This window comes from Monodon monoceros, unplaced genomic scaffold (assembly GCF_005190385.1).
Source record: "Monodon monoceros isolate NGI ecotype Baffin Bay Population unplaced genomic scaffold, NGI_Narwhal_1 Super_Scaffold_17, whole genome shotgun sequence".
NCBI classification, from domain to species: Eukaryota; Metazoa; Chordata; class Mammalia; order Artiodactyla; family Monodontidae; genus Monodon; species Monodon monoceros.
Window position 1 is genome coordinate 22,523,063 of NW_021703773.1, and position 17,351 is coordinate 22,540,413.

A 17,351-nucleotide genomic window follows, 5' to 3' on the forward strand; every position below is an offset into this window, starting at 1 on the left:
CGACCCATTTTCCCTGTGTTGGGCCCAACCAAGGAAACCCTCCACGGGTTAAGGGCTTAGGGTGCAGACCAGGGGGCTCAAGAGACTCTGCTACTTCCCCTCCCTCTGCAGCACAACGTCCTTTTCTGGATGGGCGATGCCAGTGAGGACGGATTCACCACCACTGGCAAGGAGACCTACCGCCTGGGAGGTGCGGGCGTTACTCTGGAGGAGGGGCCTCTGAGGTCTCTCTCCCCATGCTGGCAGTCACCTCCTCACACCCAGGACCGTCCTCCGGCGAGGTGCTCAACACTGATGGATCCTTGCTCCCTCGCAGATTCGTTTCCATCCTCAAGAGTTACTAAGCCGTCCATCATCCGGGCCTAGAGCAAGGAGAAGCTTCCTCAAAGGTGGGCCACGATTACCTAACTCAGAGCTCCCTCTTCTGTCACTCCAAGTGTCAGAATTAGAACTGGGGGAGAAAGCCATCATTTTCAGATTCAGGTCAAATAGGCAAAGTTTAAAATCTTTAGTGCCTTCAATAACCGTAAAGGATAGCAGAAAGCAGACACCTGTTTAAGACATGGAGCAAGGGGCATTTATAAGTAATTCACCTCTGAAATGTGCCGTCAGGAAGTTCCCCAAACAGGCACAGTGAAAAGCTGCTACATGCTATTTTAGGCTGAAGTTGTCAATAAGTTATAGCCAGAGGTAATGGAAAGAAGAAAATTTCAACCCTTTGAAGTAACCATGATAAAAAAAAAAGAATCTCAATCACTTAGCACACCTTTCTTCTAATGCAAGACAGCATAATAACAGGGAGGCATCTTCTAGATGTGGTCATTCGGACACGTGTTCATTCATTTATTGAACAAACATGTGTCAAAGGTTTAGGATGGGCAAATTAAGGAGGCAGTGGGAATACGGGGGTAGGATCTCCACGCTGCCCAGAGTGACTTTATCAGTGAGCACAGGAAGTAGATAACTAGCAGACAGGAAGTACTCTACTATGATACATATCCAGGGTTCTGTGAGAGGAAAAAGACTCATGTCTTCAGTTTCGGGAACATTCCCAGGAGAAGTGACACCCACCGCTGAGCCTAGAAAGACCTAACCAGGCACAAGGCGGTAAGTTGAGGCAAGGGAGTCAGAAACATGGGAACTGAATGAGGGCCCCAGAGATATTCCGGGAAACTTGGGTAGTTCTGTGGTCTAGCCCTGCAGACTTGAGTCTTCAGTGTCTCGAGAGCAGTGTGCCTCTCAGATGGTAGAGTGAGACCCGGGTTCAAATCCCACCCCTACCACTTATTAGCTGTGTAAGAAGCTTTTCCCCACCCCATGCACCCTTGACCCCATATGTGCACACACATCTTGGTCTGCTCAAGAGTGTTCCCACCTCTAGGGACTGCCCTGGTGGTCCAGTAGTTAGGACTTCATGCTTCCAATTCAGGGGACGCGGGTTCGATCCCTGGTCAGGGAGTCCAAGATCCCACAAGCCGTGTGGCGTGGCCAAAAAAAAAGACTGCTCCTGCCTCTTACCTTAGAATCAAGAGGTCTACTAACCACCTAAGCCTAAAATCTCAAAGGCTTAACACAAAAGCAAACCTATTTCTTACTCATATTACACGTCCAACAATGGTCAACTTGGCTCTACTCCTCACGGACACTCGGGGACCCAGACCGATGGAGGTGCCACCATATTGTAGCTGAACCTTCTAAATAAGTGGCCTCTGGAGACACCACGAAACCTGAAGAGAGAACTGGAGAGCCAGGTAGGGGCTGCCAAGGCCAAGCCTTGAAACGACAAAACTTATTTCTACCCACATCTCCTCAGGCAGAACTGAGCCACCTGGGCCCAGTCTAACAGCAAGAGAGGCTGAGAAATGCAGGGGAACTTGAGGATTTTCAGTAAAAGCGGATCGTTGCTGCCGTACCTGGATGGTAATGAGAAAGATGAGTCGATCAACTAAATAAGGTCAAGATTGCAAAGCATCTTGATTTCCAGGGTCAAGTGTTAGCACATTACCCTGGAGGCATCAAAGAGGCACCACAGAGGCACAAGTAAAAGGCCAACGTTCAAAGTGTTGCTTTAGAAAATTAAAACTAATGCCAGGATAAAGGATGGGTTAGAAGAAGGCCCTAGAGTGAGGGAGACCAGTTTAGAGGATGTTGTCACAGTCTTGGCATTTGGTAATAGAGATGTCTTAGCACGAGAGAAGGAGAGAGAAAAGTGGAGTGAACAGTGCATTTTCTGTAGAAGATTGATTACATGGACTGTCGAGATTGGAAATCCAGATTTTGGAGTCAAGAGGTGATATTTGAAACCATGAGAGCCTGCAAGGGAGGAAGGAGAGGGGTCCACCCAGAGCTTCGCTTTCCCTTGGCAAATAGGGCCTGGTGCAGGGACAGTGAAAAGTCAGCTCCCTCAAGGGCAGCAAGTGTTGAGAAGGCAAGGTCTAGATTTGGGCTTTCTATCTTTTTGGACATTTCTCATGCTTTGCAGGAACAATCAAGGGACCAAGGATGAAAGTCAAGATTTCCCTGGTGGCATAGTGGTTAAGAATCTGCCTGCCAATGCAGGGAACACGGGTTCGAGCCCTGGTCCGGGAAGATCCCACATGCCGCAGAGCAACTAACCCTGTGCGCCACAACTACTGAGCCTACGCTCTAGAGCCCGCGAGCCACAACAGCTGAAGCCTGCACGCCTAGAGCCTGTGCTCTGCAACAAAGAGAAGCTACCGTAATGAGAAGTCCGGGCACCACAACGAGGAGTAGCCCCTGCTCACCGCAACTAGAGAAAGCCCACGCGCAGCAACGAAGACCCAACGCAGACAAAAATAAAATATAAATAAATAAATAAATTTATATTAAAAAAAAAAGACCCAACGCAGCCAAAAGAAACAACGAAATAAAATGAAGGTATGTTACCTTTGTAATAAGATTATAAAGTAAGGTTTTTAGTATAAAGAAGAAAAGAAAAATGTCGAATTAAAAGCAAATTTCCATCTCCATTAACCAATCATTCTTCCATGAGAATCATATGCATTTCAGTCCTGTGACCCCTGCCCCCAATCCTGACACACGTTTCCTGGACCCCAACGCCCACGGGAACTGGCTGGGAAGATTTTACCGTAGTGAACACAACATAACACACACACACACAGCCCTGTTATGGACAACTCAATGGTTCTCTCTGTTCATCTTTATCCAGTCATTCCCTGACCTATCAATTAGTGAACTAGACTTACTGTTTGGAATAGAAAGTATCACATTCACTGGATGTGAAGAGAAAATCCCCTTTCTAGTCTTCCCATACTCTCCCCTTAGGCCACCCACCTCCGTTCTTTATTTCAGGAAGCTCCTCTTTAAATGCCAGGTGTTGCAACATGTAAGCTGTTGGGCACAAGACAAGTGAAACCCGCTCAGAATACAGGTGGATAAGCAAAATTCTCCTACTGTTTTTAAGAAAAAAAAAAAGAAAGCTCAAGGTGTGTGCTGTATGCGCAGAGTCAAGAGCCTTATCTTCATATATGAAGGATGACATCCTACTAAAAACACAAAGTGTTTTGCTTTCATGTTTGACACTCTCAATCCGTGGTGTCTTTAGGAGACTCCTATATCAATACCCGTGATAAGCATAAATGACAAAAATAGACCACAGAATAGCCCAACACAGTGGTTAAAAATACTGGCTGTGTATTTAATCGTATTTGGATGCAGAACCTGGCTCTGTCCCTCCCCTCGTGAATGACTCTGGGCGAGTCCCCGGGCCTCCATTCCGGCTTCCTCGCCTGTGGAAGGTCAGCCGTGACTCCGCCGCACAGGGCTGCGGCAGCTACAGGAAGAGACAAGCATGGAAAGTGCTCAGCCTTGTGCCTCGTGCACAGGGAGCCCCTAGAGATGAGGGGCCCTCTTCAAAAAACTGCCGTATGATGAGAAAGTGAAGCCCCAACGTTTCAGTGACAGGACAGTGCTCAGCACAGGCCAAGCCACCCTCCTAGGACCCTGACACTTGCTGGTAAATTCACTTTTTTACTCAGTGAGGAGTGGGACCCACTCAGGTGCCCTCGGTCTCAGACATTTGGGCTGGGGAGGGCACCTGCAGCGGCAGCACAGCCAGACTGCATCCAGTCCTGGCAGGGAAACTGAAGGCAACACACTTCTAGAGATGCCGTCATCAGTCCCTTTGGTGGGATTTGCCCTTGGCTCTCCACTCTACAGCTCTGTCATTCTGGAGATCCAGGCTTTCCAAGGCCATGGCTGAATAACCAACTCTTCCTCTTGCTTCTACTCATCCAGGGCTTCTGCTGCCTAGAGGCTCTGCTCACTGCCTTTCTCTGCTCCTCTGAACTCCCCAGAAGGGGCTATAGACATGGTAGGCGCCAAAGGCATCTTCTATGTAGCTAAAGCACATTGGATAAATTAAACATAGAGCTACCATATGATTTGGCAATTCCACTTCTGGGTAGATAGCCAAAGGAAAGGAAATCATTATCTCGAAGAGGTATCTGTTCTTCTATGTTCCTAGTGGCATTATTCGCATAGCCAAAAGATGGAAACAACATAAGTGTATGTCAATAGATGAATGGATAAAGTAAATGTGATATATATATAATGTATATATAATTGAATTATATATATTCTTAGAAAAAGGAAGGAAATCCTATCATTTGCAATAACGTGGATGAACCTAGAAGGTATTACACTAAGCGAAATAAGCCAGACAGAGAAAGACAAATACCACATGGTATCACTTATATGTGGAATCTTCGAAAAAAAAAGTTGAACTCATAGAAACAGAGAGTAGGAAAGTGGTTTCCAGGGGCTGGGGGGGATGGGGAAAATAGGGAACAGACTTTCAGCTATAAGATGAATAATTTCTGAGAACCCAGAGTATAGTACAGTGACTACAGTTGATGACACTGTTTTATAATTGAAATTTGCTAAGAGAGTAGAACTTAAATGTTCTCACACACACAAAAGAAATTTAAATATGGGGGGTGATGGATGCCTTAACTGACTCATTGGGGAGAATCCTTGCATAACGTATGCACATGACAAATCACCACATTGTCCACTTTATCTTACAATTCTATTTGTCAATTATACCTCAGTAAAGCTGGAAAAAAATTCAGATCCTTATGTATTCCTCTATTTGAGAACATTAATTTGGGGTATTCTGAAGTTGGCCACTGATTCCTCTTATCCATGGTCATCAACTCTACATGCGGGTGATCAGAAAAGGAACAGCTCATCTGTTTCAAATTTTGTCCAAAATGCAACATTCACTGATTTTTTTTTCACAGTGGGAAATGTGATGGACTGGAAATTTTTCCATAATATAAAATAATCGTAATTATCTGATTCCATGAAGTAAGCAATGCCACTTAGGAAATTGGAAACAGTTTTCCATTCTACTCATCTTCACCGGGCTCTGGTTTCCTTTGAATACCTCCGAAAGAGACATTGGATGTTTTCAGTTTCAATGGTATATGCTCAGTAAACTTTCATTCACTAAACTGAGTTTGAAACTATCTCTAATCCAGTTAAACTCAATATGGGGCAATCTCAGAAGGCAGGGACTAGGATATGATTTAATAAAATCAACTGTGTGGTGCCTTGATTGGAGAAAGACTGGGAACCAAAGCCTGGCAGGCAAGCGCTCAATAAACTTTTTCATGTGCACAGCTTGGCCAGTGGGTGAATATACACCCAGAACTTGGAAAAAGAGGAAAGGCCAAATAACCAGGGATTGACAAGATTGATGGGGCACAACCCACGCAGACAAGCAGGGAATCAATGGATACAGATGGAGTCAGAAGAGGTAGCCAGGCTGCTGTCTTCAGGCACAAGGAACAGGTCACTCCCGCACCTGGATGCAGCCTCTCCTGAAACAGCTCACTTCCCTTGCCTCTGAATCCTTTGCTCACCAAGCAATCTACGGATCGCTTATTTAAATTCTCAGGTGAAATTCAAACTGGGAAAGGGGTAGAGACCTGAGCATTCTGATGCCTGGAAAGGGATAAATATTTGGGAAGCACTGAAAAATGTTGACTGTGAAACAACTTCGGAATCGGTACCCAGAAATCTCTGTTTCCCATGGTTCATTCTTCTCCTACTCCGTCCAGAGCTCCGATAGATTTCAAAACCAGCTGTGAGCTTTGGGAAGCAATTTGTAAGAAGATGAACAACAACAAATCTGACTCTAAGCTCCAAACTCTTCTCCTTGAAACACCGCGCATCTGGTTTCTCCCAGAACACAATCTCTCTTAATCCAATTTAAAAGCATGGTTTCCGTTCACTTTTCAAGAATTATGCAAAATAAACATTTCAGCAGACAGGACTGTGTATTAGCTTTGGCTATGCCGCTTCTTGATAGAATTATCTCACTGCCTTCCACGGTATGGCTTTCTAAGCATGGTACCCTCTGTGGTCCCACATTAGATAAATAGCCGGTAGAACGTGCAACACAGTCCAGATATGGAAGTGTCACATTTACAAAGTCACTACTCTAGCCCTGCAGTGAGGGAACAATATTAATTACCTCACTCCTGGTGTGGAAAATGACCCATGCCACGAGGATGTCAAACTGTCTTTTTTAATCTGACACCTGCACTGGAAATGCTAGGAATCTGTGACACTCACAATTAAATACCTGAGATTACCGAGCACAAGTTCGGACAAGGCTAATTTAGAAATTATTGTCAAGACTCACTGAGGAACTGTCATCATCTAGGAGAGAACAAAAGTTTAAAATACCAAAAAGACCCGCAGAGGGACTTTGCACATGGTTTCCCCATTTAGAAACTGAACTGAAAGTCAAGGACATTTACTTTATTTAGACTAAAAGTCACAAAGATTCAAAGACAGGTGGGATTAAGAACAGTCAGTGGTCTTGAGCTGTTTCCAGAGAAGAGCTCTTTCCAGGAAGAAAAAGGAGAAAAATTGAAATACTGAACCTCCCTTCTCTCCTAGGTTTTGGCGAAGAACAGAGTTCGTCTCTGACTAATGTTTTTTTTTTTTTGCGGTACGCGGGCCTCTCACCGTTGTGGCCTCTCCCGTTGCGGAGCACAGGCTCTGGATGCGCAGGCTCAGCGGCCATGGCTCATGGGCCCAGCCGCTCCGCGGCATGTGGGATCTTCCCGGACCGGGGCACGAACCCGTGTCCCCTGCATCGGCAGGCAGACTCTCAACCACTGCACCACCAGGGAAGCCCTGACTAATGTTTTTGTGTTAAAGTTTTGTGACATTTTTTTTTGCCCTGCACCGAGTAAAATTGAGACAGGAAGTAGTAAAAGATAAAAGTGCCAGGTGACGAGAAAACCAAGATCTATCCTAAGACGGACTCAAACTCTCAACAAGTCTCAAGTATAGCCCAAGTCATCCTTTAAAAAAAAACAAAACTAAACTAAAACTCAGAGAAGCACTTTCTATATCTTACATATGACAGGAAGATATTTCTCCTCAACCCCTTACCTGGCCAAATAAAGACTCTCTGACCCATTTCAAAGAGATTGTCCATGTCTATCTGAAATATTAGTATTCAGAATATGAAGAAATAAAGTATTTTTGAACAAGGCATGACTTAATGTAAACCAAAGCTAGGAGAGTGGGAAGGAAGATTAATCTAAGAATATTACATGCAGCATAATGACAAACTAAAACCTGGCCAAGATCAGATACATTTCTTAGGAAAAAAAACCACCCTGTGCACTAAATCATGAAGTTGAGTTTTCAGTTCAGTAGCTCATGTTTGGACAACGGCAAGGTGGGGCCCATTACAAAGGTGGGTGTCGTGCTGATGGAAAAGTTGGTGGAGGGGGGATTATAACATGAAACCATTTGGCATCTGTTAGCCAATGACAGCTCCAGAAAGGCCCAGGAAAACCCACAAACCGGCTGCGGGAATGACAGGTGTGAGAGGCCAGCACTGGTTTTTTTTGTTTGTTTTAACATCTTTATTGGAGTATAATTGCTTTACAATGGTGTGTTAGTTTCTGCTTTATAACAAAGTGAATCAGCTACACATATACATATATCCCCATATCCCCTCCCTCTTGCGTCTCCCTCCCACCCTCCGTATCCCACCCCTCTAGGTGGTCACAAAGCACCGAGCTGATCTCCCTGTGCTATGCGGCTGCTTCCCACTAGCTACCTATTTTACGTTTGGTAGTGTATATGTGTCCATGCCACTCTCTCACTTGGTCACAGCCTACCCTCCCCCCTCCCCATATCCTCAAGTCCATTCTCTAGTAGGTCTGTGTCTTTATTCCCGTCTTACCCCTAGGTTCTTCATGACCTTTTTTTTTTTAGATTCCATATATATGTGTTAGCATACGGTATTTGTCTTTCTCTTTCTGACTTACTTCACTCTGTATGACAGACTCTAGGTCCATCCACCTCACTACACATAACTCAATTTCGTTTCATTGTTTTGAGAGTTTTACATCCAAGACCCCAACCAGGAAAGAAAGAAGTGGACCCACCTGCTCTCCGGAGACAGCCTTCTCCTTCCCAGGAAGCGGGACCTGACTCAGGACGCAAGGACACATGCAGGATGTGCTACTGGAGGTCAGGTTGCCTACTCCCTGTGAAAAACCATTAAAACGGAGTTGCTACTTGATTTTTGACATTCCTGCGACCGCTTTAAAGACACAATCTCTCCGCTTCAATCCTCAGGTTACCAGCTCAAATATCATAAACGCACAGCAGGCGGGGGGTTGAACTGTAAAGTAGGCAAAGCCAGTTTCTTGGGTGGCCGCAGCTGTCTGTCACTGAGCTGTTTTCTTTCCTCTCTACCTCCATATGTGTTGGGGTCCGCGTGTGACATGGAACAGAGCTGGCTGGTCCTCCCTTGGCTGTGGTCGATAGATGCCCTTCGATGCTACTCTGGCTTGTGGTGTTGATGCAGGTGCCTTGTGCTGCACAGGGCCCCCCTCTGCTTCTAAGGATGGAGGGCTCACTGGAGAAAGAGTAGCGGGGGCCACGGGTCAGTCATCAGGGGAGGGAGCCTCAAATTTGAACCTGGAATTTGGAGGGAGAGCCTCAGATAGGACAAAGAAAGGGACCCTGGTTTTCGGGGCCACGATCTTGATGGGTGAGTACGTTCTTGGAAGATAAGTCAGGAGTCAGGAGCTGGGACTCAACAACGCAGACGGGCTGACCCGGTTTGTGCCAGGTCTTTGGAGATGGAGAGGAATGAGCTCAGCCTTTGAAAGTAAGCCTGTTTCAATGTTCACATGTACAGTGTTTTCTTCTTCATCTGCTTCACCTTCTAGAACCCTGCTTGAAGGGCCCAGTCTGCTGTAGCTGTATTAACGGGAACACAGAGAAGGCAGCGGTGCCCAGGCTTGGGCAAGAACTTTCAAGTACGTACAGCCCTGCGGTCAGGGTCGGCAACAGAGCCCAGTGACATAAGAGAACCCCAGCGGAAGTGAAACCTTTACGAAGAAGGGAGCCCGGGGGTCCCTCTCCACCTAGAGATTCTCTTCTGGCTCTAACCTTTGATTCTGGACTTTGGATTCTCATTCTAGATTTATTTAATTTTCATTAGGACGTTAGTTTTGCTAGTTTTACTAGGAAAGTGGTGATCTTACATTCTAGGCTCTTTCCCCCTACCTCCTAACAAAGCTCACTCCTAAGAAAAAAATCAGATCAATTTATTTAGCCAATATAGTCAAGACTTTCTGTGTGCTGCGCTCCAGGGAATGTTCTGGAAGCTACTACTGGGTGCTTCACTCCTGGCCCGCAGGGAGCCGAGACTCCCACTGGTGAGCGCTATCTCCACCAGCTGGTTCCATTCTAGCCTTATCTCTGAGAGGGAATGAGAATGTTTTATTTTATCCTCCCTTCAAGGAATATCCGATGTCACCAGCAGTTCGGGGCCAGTTTTCCGGACCCTCATATCTTTGCAAGGCCAATTCCGGGCACGGATCCCAGCTGACCATATTCTCTTTCGTGGCTCTACAACACTGATCAGATGAGGATACTTAGCACATTACCGAGTGACTCGATCTGTTTACCTGTGAGTAATGAACAGGCAGAAACATGCTGCACCCCAGCTGCCTGGCTTTTAATCACACTAAGTTCAATCTCCTAACAACTGTTTTCACAGTATCTTGCCCACTAACAAATTTAAATCGACACCCGGATAATAAACTATATTAAATTACAATGACTCTCCTAGCCTTTGGTGAGATACATATGCTAATAAAGCCTTATTCTGAAAGGAGTTAAAAAGTAATTGTTTCCCTCCCTCTCCCTGTGAAAGGCAACACCCAGACAGGAAAAGAGTGAAAAGGCAGAACTTGAAAATAAAGAGAACATCAAGGTATCATCCCTACAGATATACATCAAAAACCAGGGAAGTCCATCCTCTTCTGAGGAAAGTCTAAACTTCCAAGCCTTGTCTCAAAGCCTTCTCACCCCCAGTGCCATTTCGGCCTCAGGCTCAACGCCCAGATTCAATGCTTACAAAATGCTGTGAAATTAAAAACAAGAAAAAACTAACTGCCGTAAAAATACGAAAATGAAACTACAAAATTATTTCAAATTCAATTAGATATCTAGTGTATTATTTTACTAATACCTAATAAAGAACCACAGATTGGGTATTGAACAGAGAAATTTATTTTCTCACCATTCTGGAAGCTAGAAGTCTCAGATCAAGGTGTCGACAGGGTTGGCTTCTTCTGAGGCCTCTCTCCTTGGCTTGTAGATGGCCGTCTTCTCCTTGTGTTTTCATATGTGCTTCCCTGCACATGTGTTTGTGTCCTAATCTCTTCTTAGAAGGATGCCAATCATATTGGATTAAGGCCCACCCCATACCTTCATTTTACCTTAATTACCTCGTTAAAGGCCCATCTCTAAACACAGTCTCATTCTGAGATACTGGGGGTTAGAACTTCAACATATGAACGTTGGGGATATTTATAAAATATTTATAAAACATATTATGTCCATATGATTATTAAACTTAGAATCTACAAATATTTTATTTACTTGAGATATTTTATAGATTTTAAAAGTTATCACTTTATATGAATTCCTAAGTGCTCTCAATATAAAAATTATGCCCAATTGTAAACTAGATGAATTACTTGTAGACAAGTATTCATGGGAGCGATTTATATTTCCAGCCCATACTTCCCTTCCAAACACCACACCTGTATAATCTAACGGCCTGTTTGACATTCAGATGTCTACCTGACGTGTCAACATCAACAGGTGCAAACCCCCAAACCTGCTCCACCCACAACTTTCCCCTTCATCCTCATGGCAGCCACGTCAATCGCTCAAGTCAAAAACCAGGGGGTCCAATCCTGGGTCCTGAGTTTTCTCTCAACCCAAATCCAATATAAGGAAATCCTTCCGGCTCCAACTTCAAAACACATTCATATCTCAACACTTCTCACCTCCTCCCCTGCAATGGTAGAGTCCCCGTTATCTCCAGCCTGGTTACTGCGCTCGTGTCCTAACAATCTCTTTGACCCAAGTCTTGTCTCTCTCTCTGTAATCTCTTCTCAACACAGCAGCCAGCGCAGTCTTTGTAAATCTCAGTTAGACCGTGGCAAACCCTGTCATGCTTTTCCAGTTCACTCAGAGTAAAAGCCAAGGCCCCCAAACAACCTACAAAGCCCACAGCATTCTGGTTCCCTGCTCCCTCTTGGAGTTCATCTCTCCCCCTTGCCCAGTCTTGGGGGCCTCCTTGCTGTTTTTCCAACGTGTTGGGGTGCTCTTGCTTTAGCAATTCCCTCCGCTGGGAACAGCCTTCCCCTAGATAGAGGAAAGCTAACGTCTTGACCTCTTTCAAGTTTAAGCTCAAATCTAACCTTCTCTAAAAGGCTTATCCCAGCCACCATTAGGAAACCTGTCCGCTCTCTGGGGATTCCAAATCTCCCTTACGCTGCGCTGCCCTTCCTTCCTTCCATGGCACCCTCCGGCACACCATCCAGTTTGGATGTTTATTGCTGCTGCTGCCCCACCTGCCTGCAACCTGCTCGAGGTCAGCTCTGTGTCTGCTCCCAAATGCATCACTGCCACCTAGACTGACATCGGCCCCACAGGTGGCGCTTGGTAAATATTTGTGGAATGACTTACTTCACTTAGGATGATAATCTTGAGTTGCATCCACGTTGCTGCAAATGGCATTATTTCATTCTTTTTTTTTACAGCCGAGTAGTATTCCATTGTATATATGTAACCACATCAGCTTTACCCATTCATCTGTCGATGGACATTGAGCTTGTTTCCATGTCTTGGTTGTTGTGAATACTGCTGCTATGATAAACCATAATGGAAAAGGGTATTTTAAAAAAGAATGTGTGTGTGTGTGTGTGTGTGTGTGTGTGTGTGTGTGTGTGTGTGTGTATATATATATATATATATATGTAAAGCTGAATAAAAAATATTTGAATGAGTGAGTAGATAAGTGAATTCAGGTACAAAATCTTTGCAACACTTTTCAATAATACATCAAAAAGTGGTATTGAATGTAGAATATGGAGGACTTTTACATGAGGGTTGCTTCTAAAACTAAGAAGGCTTAGTCTCTTTGGATATTCTGCTCTGGCGGCTCCTCTATCTGTTTTTTTTTTAACAGAACTTTTACAATTCCTAACAAACAAGGGTATCATCTTCTGATTTCTGAGATAATTATTCACCTCTTCCTCCTGTTTCTCCACCAAAATAACTCCAGGATTCATGTCTCTTCCTTAGGACCAGGTATTTTCTGGACAATTTCTAAAAGAAAACAACATCCCAAAAAATGTCCTTCTGGGGCTTCCCTGGTGGCACAGTGGTTGAGAATCTGCCTGCCAATGCAGGGGACACGGGTTCGAGCCCTGCTCTGGGAGGATCCCACATGTCGCGGAGCAACTAGGCCCGTGAGCCACAACTACTGAGCCTGCGCGCCTGGAGCCTGTGCTCCGCAACAAGAGAGGCCGCAATAGTGAGAGGCCCGCGCACTGCGATGGAGAGTGGCCCCCGCTTGCCACAACTAGAGAAAGCCCTCGCACAGAAACGAAGACCCAACACAGCAAAAATAAATAAATTAATAAACTCCTACCCCCAACATCTTCTAAAAAAAAAAAAAAATTGTCCTTCTGGAGCCCAACAGCCTGGGTTTGTACCTGGCTTCCCTTTCCTCATCTGTACAACGTAATAATTCACGGTCGTTTGAAGATTAAAGGAATTAACACAAATTCTCCAGAACAGTACCTGGCATACAACAAGAGCTAAGTGTCAGCTATTTTTCCTGTCAGTGTTACTGCATCATAAAGAAATTTTTCTGTTAGATATACACTTTATTAGTTTAACTTGGTTTTAAATTATATAGATCAACAGAACCAAAAATAAAGCAAAGCAAAAATAAAACTTCTGTCTTTCTGCAACACACAAAATATCCAGACAGGTTTTCACCAAATGTGGAATCATGTGACTTCAATACAGTGTCAGTGGTATGGTCAAAATTCACTTTGGGAAAACGCCAAAGGAAATTTCAGAATGATAGGCGGTATTTGTCCAGAACAGCAGAAACTCGAGTGTAACAAGAGTCTCATAGGACTGAAAATTAGGAGAGACGTGCTACACATATTAAGATGCCATTGACAGAGAAAATCGGAGACATTTTGAACGTAAGCCCTAAACTGCAAATCACAAGGGCAAACACTCCTAAATGTGGATACTGAGTTGCTTTCGAGCTACTTTCATATGAGTGACTCTGTGCCGGCTGACCCAGGTGAGATAGGGGAGTTGTTACATAACGGTTAATGCTTCTCCAAAGCAACACTAGGGCGATCGTGGATCAGGTAAAAATAAATCAATCCCTTTAGAAAAAAAAACCCTGAAATTATTCACTCACTCAACTTTAAGTCTGAGGGAGACGATGAAACGTGGTGAAGCACAGGCTTTTGGGATATAAGGTCAACTCATGAGTAGGGAAGAGATTTATAACAGAATTTAAAAATTATAAGTGTCTTCAGAAATGATCATTTTGCAGTCGAGAGAAATTAATAAATGGACAGGTTAAATCCATAGCCAAAAGAAAAGAAAAATCTTCTCTCTTGGGGCTTCCTATAATGTAAGGATAATAAAAGATTAAAAATATATTAACCTGCAGTGTCAAAGAGACTGGAGAGGGGTTATGTGCAGATGAGGGATTTCCACCGAATTCTGTAAGGCAGAAAGCCCGTGGCAAGTGATGGATGGGCCAGGCAAGGAGGAGGGAGAAGCAGCAAGTGCCTACCTGGGGGAATTTGGATCAACGGGAGGGAGAGATGGTGGGCCCAGCAGGACTCCTCTGGGCCTTAGGAACTGGAGACTTCAGAATGGCAAAAGGGGGCTGAAACTTGAGGCCGCAAACATGTGGCTTCTTTAAAGATCAGTAAATTAAGCAATCAACCTCCCAGCCTATTACACAGAATACTATTAACCTAAGCATTCCAAAGCTGAAGAATCATAGTTTCTCTTTTGGAAAATGAAATAGCTACCCTCTCCTCAAAAGACCTCCACATTCTGGTTTTTGATGGGCTCCCAGCATAACAGCTGCCTTCCTGACTGATAGACCTAAAAAACAAAACGAAACAAAATAAAACAAAAGCCCAATCTTATCCCAGTATATAAAGTTCTCAACCTACTTTTAGATTCTTACTCTTAAATATGAATGGACAACCTGGGAGCAATAAAAAGCATAAAAAAGAGACTTCATGATAAACAGATTGAAAATGTGATCCTAGAAGGAAAGGATAATGTGGAAAATAGGGAAAGAACTAAATAAACATACAACTTTGGCATTCCCAAAGACATTGAAGAATTACATTGTATCTATAAAATGAAAGCAGGATGTTTTGATAAAGGAATGGATATGAAATAAGTTGAAAACTATTACAAATTAAAAGTGTGGAGCCAAGATGAAATAAACCAGTTGTGTAATTGGAGGAAGAGGTCAAGGAAATCTAAAAAATAAAACTGACAAAGACATGGTGTAAGAGAAACTATAAGAAACTAAGAGGAATATGCATGAGGTCTTACATCTAACAAATAGGGATTTGGGGAAGAAAGACTAGAGAAAATGGAGTGAAAATTAGCAAAGATATAATACAGAAAAATTTCTGGTTGAAAAATCAGTCTCCACATTTAAAGAGCCCACTTTAATAAATGGACAAATGGATGTATGAAAAAAGACTTGTATCCAAGCACATCATAAAGAAATTTCAGAATACTACAGATAATAAGAAGAATCTAATAACTTCTTGGGAGAAAAATCAAGTAACATACAAAATATCAGAAAACAGAAGCAACACCGCAGCCTAGGAAAAAGTAGAGGGAAAAGTACACTTAACCCTAGGCAAATAATTCATCAGTTTTAAGGGTGGATTATAGTCATTTCCAGATGGGACAGTCTGCAATTACTTGACGATATGCTTAAACTAAGCAAAGAACAGGAAAATAAAAGGCGAAGGGAAACAGAGTCTCAGGCAAAGTACAGATGGAGGTAGGTCAAGGGAGTTTCCATGTAACAAGTCTGCAGAGAAAGTAACCAAGTTTCCAGCAGGAGAATCAGAGCTGTGAAAGGGGGATTTCCCAGAAAACACTGGGCACAAGAGAAATACCTACTGTTATAAAACATTTCAAAAGCTTGAGGACATAATAAAGAAAAGCAATGCAAAAAATAATAATAACTTAAAACGCCAGGATAAATAAAAGGCTGTTTACAAAAAGAATTCTCATATGTAATTTTGTGAATTTTTAAAAATTGTGCTAAAATGCACATAATATAAAATCACCTTTTAAACCATTATACAGTGGTGTTTGGTATACTGACAACGTTGTGCAACCATCAACTCTATCTAGTGAATTGTTTCCGTACTTTTTTATCACTCCAAAAGGAAACGCCATGCCCGGAAGCAGTCATGCCCCCTCCCCACCTCATTCCCACCTTCTCCCAGCGCCAGCAGCCACTTTTCTGCTTTCTGTCCCTATGGACTTGCCTACTCTGGACATTTCATATAAATGGAATCATACAATATGTGGTCTTTTGTGTCTGGCTTCTTTCACTTGGCATAATGCTTTCAAGGTTCATCCACTTTGTAGCATATATTGGTACTTCGTTCTTTTTATGGCTGAATAACATTCCATTGTATGAATACACCATATCCATTCACCAGTTGATGGACAGGACATGTTTGGAGCCTATCTATCTCAAGCTTCAGTGGAGCATCAAGAATAAAGGACCTTAAGATTTATGATTAAAGCTAGGCTCCAACAAATAACCTGTCTCCTTTTGGGAGGTAACAGCTCCTGGCTTGTCATTAGACCCTGGTGCTGGGGGGACAACTCCCTATGGTCCACCAGGTGACCAGACACCTGGTACTTGCCATTTATGAACTGGTGTTCTCTGGTCCACCTGGCCATAAAATTGGAAATGTCAAGAAGTGCTCAACCATTCCAGAAAGATGATATACACAGGTTGATGCCTACCTGCTCCTGAAGGCACAAATTAGACCCAGGAGCAAGCCCGTCACAACCCAGCACGCCCGCCCTGGCCACACTGGCAAACCTTGGCCGGAACCCACGGCCTCAGGGCAAGTTCTCAATGACCAACTGATGAAGAAAGACAGCAATTCAAGCCAGATTTAGATGGCTCTGGACCAGATGCCAGCACCAGCCCAAAGTGGGCTATCAGTCATTGTAGCCCCACTTAGGGGCAGCCCTGGACATGGGGGAAAGGAAATCCTCCCATGGGCAGTACTTTGCCTGTAAGGGGAGATGGCCTAGAGTAAGACCCTGAATTGATCCATGGAGTGGCTAATGGCTGGCCATATGGTCAGAGGCAATGTCATGGTTAAAAGAAACCCCAGAATCTAATTTTATTAAAAGATATATATATATAATTTTTTTTTTTTTTGCTGTACACGGGCCTCTCACTGTTGTGGCCTCTCCCGTTGCGGAGCACAGGCTCCGGACGCGCAGGCTCTGCGGCCATGGCTCACGGGCCCAGCCGCTCCGCGGGATGTGGGATCTTCGCGGACCGGGGCACAAACCCGTGTCCCCTGCATTGGCAGGTGGACTCTCAACCACTGCGCCACCAGGGAAGCCCGACACATACTTAAGGTTATGAAGCAAGTCTACTCTCGTGAAAGCATTGCAGGAAGCGCTCTAGCGTGTCACTGGCTTTCCTCTCTGCTCTGCTTTACTTTGGGAAACGCCGTGATTGGAGAAAGAAAAAGCTCCACTCATCCCGGGTGGATGAAGCTTGAGAGCAATAAAAGAGCTCTGCACTTAGAAAAGCATTTGATAAACTCCGTGGCCACAAGAAAGCCCTACACTTCACCTCGGTCCCGTCCACGATCTTCCCCCACATCAGGAGGAAT